Here is a 7,120-nt window from a genome sequence, read left to right as displayed (position 1 = left end):
ATCGGTATTCATTATTCTACTGTAAAACAGATCAGCTCCCGGGCGACGTCGACCCAACTCAGACATTCAACCACTCCAACGGTGTATTAGCATTGTATTATTATAATATATCATATTGTAATGAAACGGCGGGGAGCAGGACTCGAACCCTCGACCTTCTAGCCCGAAGTCCAGCAGGCACAGTCGATATCGGCGCTTATAAACCCAGGGTCGTTACACTATTGTACCTAAATAATAGCGTTACATAAAACCCAACTAATATAGGACAGCAGTCACAGGGAGTCACAAATAGGTTAGAAACATCACAGCTGGGTTATTGGAGCGATATCGGTCTGTTCGGTTTATCAAACCAACACATTCAAAACGTTGGTACAACGTCTACTAACTGGGAGTCGCGATGTTTTACACATTTAAGGTGCAATTTATTTTAAAAAAATTAAAAAATAATAAACCACATACCTTACAAGATTCATTTAAAATGTGAAGGGGGGTGAAAAAAAATCAACAGTAGAGAGACGTGGGTGTAACGATAGAAAATATGTCTTCAGAGTTGTGTGTTTCACAGCAGCGGCTTTTATTCTCGACCGTCCCGTCTTGATTGCTACTAGATCTCTAAAAGACATCTAAACCCGGTGCTGCTGGTGGGTATCCGGGATGCCGACGGTGCTGCTGCAGCGGCGATAAAAATGCGCGTGAGTCAGAGCAGGCAACACCCGGAAGTGCGAACGATGTAAACGGTTTCTAGGGAAACAGTCTTCCTGCGTCGCGGAAGAAAAAATAAAAATATATTTTTTTTAACTTTTTTTTTTTTTCTTTCATCATTATTATTATTATTTTCATTATTATTATTATTATTAATATGTTTTTTTTTTACCGGATTCGGTAACGGTTCAATCTGGACCCAAGTCATGTTGTTTTTAAGCTGCCAGAGATACCGGGTTGGAGAACAGTTGAATCTTTCTCTTTATTTTCTAGAACAAAACGGCTTCAGCAGCAAGTCGGAATTTCTGTCAACATCATCATGTGTCGTAATATTTAACATAAAAAAAAACACACGTCCAGTACAGCTTGAACCCAACATCTTTAACCAAGACTTTTGTTCGTTTTAATCTACGTGAATAATAATAATATAAAATAATAATATAAAAACTGCGGTCTGAAACTCGGCGTGTCTCGACCACATTTTCATAACAGTTACTAGTTGCCGTCAGATCAGTCTTATCAAAACACTTGGACAGAAACACACACCGTCTATGATAGTAAATCATTTATTAAAATGCAATATTATGACCAGCATAAGCATTTTAACAGGTACCGCTGCTTGGCTTTTCTTCATGATTATATATACTGCTGTAGCCTTCCACTCCTACTATAATAAGTCCTTTGGCGAACAGTTGCGCTCTAATATATCGACAACTTGATAACGGAGTTCATGTTTCCACTTTTCAAAACTGGTTTGAATGGCTTTTTGTTTTGTTTTTTTAACCCTGTAGGCACCTGCAACTTAGCACAGATATAATACATCACACAGTAAACTAAATCACCTGCCTCCAACCAAATTAAATTACAATTCGGAATCATTTCCGTTATGAAAATTAATTATGCGGTCAGCGTGCAGTTTAACTGCAGTTATTCTGAAATTACTACGTCCAAAATACCACAGTCGACTGCACTTACTGCATTTTAACTGCAGTATCAAAAACTGTCATCTTTTTATTAGTCCATTCGATTTTATTTATTTTTTAAATTTGATGTGAAAAATCTCAAGTTTAGATATTATTTTATTCTTGGTCCTAATTCCAGTAGCCAATGTGAATCGTGCCGTATATATTAAGAACACAGCTGTATGTCCAGGTACAACTATCAGTATAGAACACCTGACAGAACAGAACAAAGCATTTCCTGGATTCTAAAACAAAGAAGATAAGAAGATTGAGACACATCTTGGTTTTTGTTCTAATGGTGTCCTATGGGTCCTGGTCTACCAATATAAAATAACTATCAGTATAGAACACCTGACAGAACAGAACAACATCGCTCACAAAGAATTTCCTGGATTCTGGATTCTAAAACAAAGATGATAAGAAGATAGAACAAAACAAACAAGATGTGTCTCACATGGTGTCCTATTGGTCCTGGTCTACTATATAAAAGAACAGGGTGCCATGTGGAACGAGACGTCGTTGTCATGGCTGCCGTGCTTCGAGCAGATGCTCAACAGAGACAGACAGAAAGGAGATGTCTCCAGCAGCAGCTGAGACAGACAGACGCAGAGAAGCAGAAAGGCAAAAGAGGTGAGATTTCTTCATATCCCGGCTGGTCGGCTGGTCATGGTATCAGACTATCTTGAGATCCTTCAGGGCAGACTCCAGACTCTGAACAGGGTCATGGTATCAGACTATCTTCATGAGATCCTCTGGGAACAGAAGGCAGACAGACTCCAGACTCTGGGAACAGAAGAAGAGGGTCATGGTATCAGACTGGGAACAGAAGAAGAGGGTCATGGTATCAGACTCTGGGAACAGAAGAAGAGGGTCATGGTATCAGACTCCAGACTCTGGGAACAGAAGAAGAGGATATTTAGACATCAGACTCTCTGGGAACAGAAGAAGAGGGTCACTGACTCTGGGAACAGAAGAAGAGGGTCATGGTATCAGACTCCAGACTGGGAACAGAAGAAGGGTCATGGTATCAGACTCCAGACTCTGGGAACAGAAGAAGAGGTATGGTATCAGTCTGGGAACAGAAGAAGAGGGTCATGGTATCAGACTAGTGTGTGTGTGTGTAGTGTGTGTGTAGTGTAGTGTGTAGTGTGTGTGTGTGTGTAGTGTAGTGTGTAGTGTGTGTAGTGTAGTGTGTGTATAGTGTAGTGTGTGTGTGTAGTGTGTGTGTGTAGTGTGTAGTGTGTAGTGTGTGTGTAGTGTAGTGTAGTGTGTACCTTGACGTCCCAGGTGACCATACCTCCGTCCATCCCAGTTGTACAGAACGTGGAACATTTACTCTTCCCTCCTTCCAGCACAGAGATCTGACTGAAATACAAAGAGACAGTTAGCACACACACACACTACGACCCCAGACACACACACTACGACCCCAGACACACACACACACACACACACACTACGACCACCCCACACACACACACACACACACACCCCACACACACACACTACACCCCAGACACACACACACACTACACACACACACTACGATCCCAGACACACACACACACACACTACGATCCCAGACACACACACACACACACACTACGACCCCAGACACACACACACACACTACGACCCCAGACACACACACACACAGACACACACACTACGACCCCAGACACACACACACACACACACACACACTACGACCCCAGACACACACACACACTACGACCCCAGACACACACACACACTACGACACACACACACACACACACACTACGACCCCAGAAATACACCACCCCCCCAGACACACACCACCTGACCCCAGACACAGACTCTCCAGGACCCCAGACACACACTCGGTGGTCACACACACACTACGAGGTGGCTCACACACCAGGTTCTGGAACACACACCACTACGACCCCAGACCCTCACTGAGACGACACACACACAACACACACACAGCACACTACGACCCCAGACACGGCCCCAGACACAGCCACAGTCATTAGTACCCCAGAAATACACAACCTGACTGTTCTTGCAGACTCTCCAGGCCCTGCTCGGTGGTCTCAGACAGGTGGCTCGACGGTCCAGGAGGAAGCGAGGCGCTGATCCCTCTCTGACACGTCTGCTTGGGAACGTCCAGCTTCCCTCCGAACGTTACTGAGCCCTTAGTACCGTCAGACACAAACAGCACTGGGTAGCAGTCATGACCCTAGAGAGAGAGACACAGTGAGACAGACACAGGAGAGAGAGGAGAGACACAGTGAGACAGACACAGGAGAGAGAGAGAGAGAGAGACACAGTGAGACAGACACAGGAGAGAGAGAGAGAGAGAGAGAGAGACACAGTGAGACAGACACAGGAGAGAGAGAGAGACACAGTGAGACAGACACAGGAGAGAGAGAGAGAGACACAGTGAGACAGACACAGGAGAGAGAGAGGAGAGACACAGTGAGACAGACACAGGAGAGAGAGAGAGAGACACAGTGAGACAGACACAGGAGAGAGAGAGGAGACACAGGAGAGAGACACAGTGAGACAGACACAGGAGAGAGAGGGAGAGAGGAGTGACAGTGAGACAGACACAGGAGAGAGAGTGAGAGACACAGTGAGACAGACACAGGAGAGAGAGGAGAGACACAGTGAGACGGACACAGGAGAGAGGAGAGACAGTGAGACAGACACAGGAGAGAGAGAGAGAGGAGAGAAGTGAGACAGACACAGGAGAGAGAGAGAGAGGAGAGACACAGTGAGAGACACAGGAGAGAGAGGACAGACACAGTGAGAAAGACACAGGAGAGAGAGAGGAGAGACACAGTGAGACAGACACAGTGAGACAGACACAGGAGAGAGAGGAGAGAGGAGCTGACACAGTGAGACGGACACACAGAGAGAGAGAGAGACAGACTGACAGACACAGGAGAGAGACAGAGAGAGAGACTGCAGTGAGACAGACACAGGAGAGAGAGAGACTGAGACACAGTGAGACAGACACAGGAGAGAGAGAGACTGCTGAGACAGTGAGACAGACACAGGAGAGAGAGAGACTGAGAGACGAGACAGACACAGGAGAGAGAGAGAGAGAGAGACACAGTGAGACAGACACAGGAGAGAGAGAGGGGAAGGTGTGTGTGTGTGTGTGTGTGTGTGTGTGTGTGTGTGTGTGTGTGTGTGTGTGTGTGTGTGTGTGTGTGTGTGTGTGTGTGTGTGTACACACAGCGGCCACCAGGCTGTTCTCAGTGATAAAGCTGACACACAGCAGAGGAAGGGTCAGAGCTGACTGATCCTAGAATACACACAGAGAGATCAGACTGCTGATCCTAGAATACACACAGAGAGAGATCAGACTGCTGATCCTAGAATACACACAGAGAGAGATCAGACTGCTGATCCAGAATACACACAGAGAGATCAGACTGCTGATCCTAGAATAAAACACAGAGAGATCAGACTGCTGATCCTAGAATACACACAGAGAGATCAGACGACTGATCCTAGAATAAACACAGAGAGATCAGACTGCTGATACCAGAATACACACAGATCAGGGTCCTCTCTCCTTACGTGCTGATCTGGCCTCCCTCTACTGATACCAGAATACACACAGATCAGTGTCCTCTCTCTCCTTACGTGCTGGTCTTGCCTCCCTCTACTGATACCAGAATACACACAGATCAGTGTCCTCTCTCCTTACGTGCTGGTCTTGCCTCCTCTACTGATACCAGAATACACACAGATCAGTGTATATAGTATAGTATATGCCATTTAGCTGACGCTTATCCAAAGCGAGTCATGTGCCTACATTCTACGTATGGGTGGTCCCAGAATAACAGAGATCACTACCCTGGCGTTACAAGCGCCATGCTCAGTGTCCTCTCTCTCTTACGTGCTGGTCTTGCCTCCCTCTACTGATACCAGAATACACACAGATCAGTGTCCTCCCTCTCCTTACGTGCTGGTCTTGCCTCCTCTACTGATACCAGAATACACACAGATCAGTGTCCTCTCTCTCCTTACGTGCTGGTCTTGCCTCCCTCTACTGATACCAGAATACACAGATCAGTGTCCTCTCTCTCCTTACGTGCTGGTCTTGCCTCCCTCTACTGATACCAGAATACACACAGATCAGTGTCCTCTCTCTCCTTACGTGCTGGTCTTGCCTCCCTCTACTGATACCAGAATACACACAGATCAGTGTCCTCTCTCTCCTTACGTGCTGGTCTTGCCTCCCCTACTGATACCAGAATACACACAGATCAGTGTCCTCTCTCTCCTTACGTGCTGGTCTTGCCTCCCTCTACTGATACCAGAATACACAGATCAGTGTCCTCTCTCTCTTACGTGCTGGTCTTGCCTCCTCTACTGATACCAGAATACACAGATCAGTGTCCTCTCTCTCCTTACGTGCTGGTCTTGCCTCCCACTACTGATACCAGAATACACACAGATCAGTGTCCTCTCTCTCTTACGTGCTGGTCTTGCCTCCCTCTACTGATACCAGAATACACACAGATCAGTGTCCTCTCTCTCCTTACGTGCTGGTCTTGCCTCCCTCTACTGATACCAGAATACACACAGATCAGTGTCCTCTCTCTTACGTGCTGGTCTTGCCTCCCCTCTACTGATACCAGAATACACACAGATCAGGTCTCTCTCTCTACTGATGAGTGTTCCCTCTCCTTACGTGCTGGTCTTGCCTCCCTCTACTGATACCAGAATACACACAGATCAGTGTCCTCTCTCCTTACGTGCTGGTCTTGCCTCCTCTACTGATACCAGAATACACACAGATCAGTGTCCCTCTCCTTACGTGCTGGTCTTGCCTCCTCTACTGATACCAGAATACACACAGATCAGTGCTCTCTCTCCTTACGTGCTGTTCTTGCCTCCTCTGCGATCGCCACAGTCGAGTCATGCGTCTCCAGGCCAGGTCGGTTCCCGCTGATGGGAGAAACAGACCCCGTGGACCCATCCCCTCCTGCCCCATCTCCAGCCCCCTGACACCCCTGCTGAGGGCCCAGACTCAAACAGCACCTCTCCAAACGGCATCTTGGACCCCCACACTGTGGGTCCGGGCATTCTCCTCCACCTCCTTAATGATGAGGCCGAAAAACCCTGGGGAGAGAGAGAAACATGGGGGTAATATATTAAGGGGGAGAGGGAAGAGAATGGTCTCTGACGGTCTCTCTCTACTGATGAGGCTGAAACATGGTCTCTGACGGTCTCTCTCTCTACTGATGAGGCTGAAACATGGTCTCTGACGGTCTGTCTCTCTACTGATGAGGCTGAAACATGGTCTCTGACAGTCTGTCTCTCTCTACTGATGAGGCTGAAACATGGTCTCTGACGGTCTGAAACATGGTCTCTGGGAGTCTCTACTGATGAGGCTGAAACATGGTCTCTGACGGTCTCTCTACTGATGAGGCTGAAACATGGTCTCTGAT

The 7,120-nt window shown here is 47.0% G+C and overlaps 1 pseudogene; it reads right to left on the bottom strand.

Annotated features, from left to right (window-relative positions):
- Positions 1–1,252: 1,252 nt before the first annotated feature.
- Positions 1,253–6,755, bottom strand: LOC127923509 (actin-related protein 2/3 complex subunit 1B-B-like; annotated as a pseudogene).
- Positions 6,756–7,120: the final 365 nt, after the last annotated feature.

Source organism: Oncorhynchus keta, unplaced genomic scaffold (genome assembly GCF_023373465.1).
Source record: "Oncorhynchus keta strain PuntledgeMale-10-30-2019 unplaced genomic scaffold, Oket_V2 Un_contig_29921_pilon_pilon, whole genome shotgun sequence".
NCBI lineage: Eukaryota > Metazoa > Chordata > Actinopteri > Salmoniformes > Salmonidae > Oncorhynchus > Oncorhynchus keta.
The sequence above is the reverse complement of the archived record's forward strand: the minus strand, read 5'-3'. Positions and strand labels throughout refer to the sequence as shown.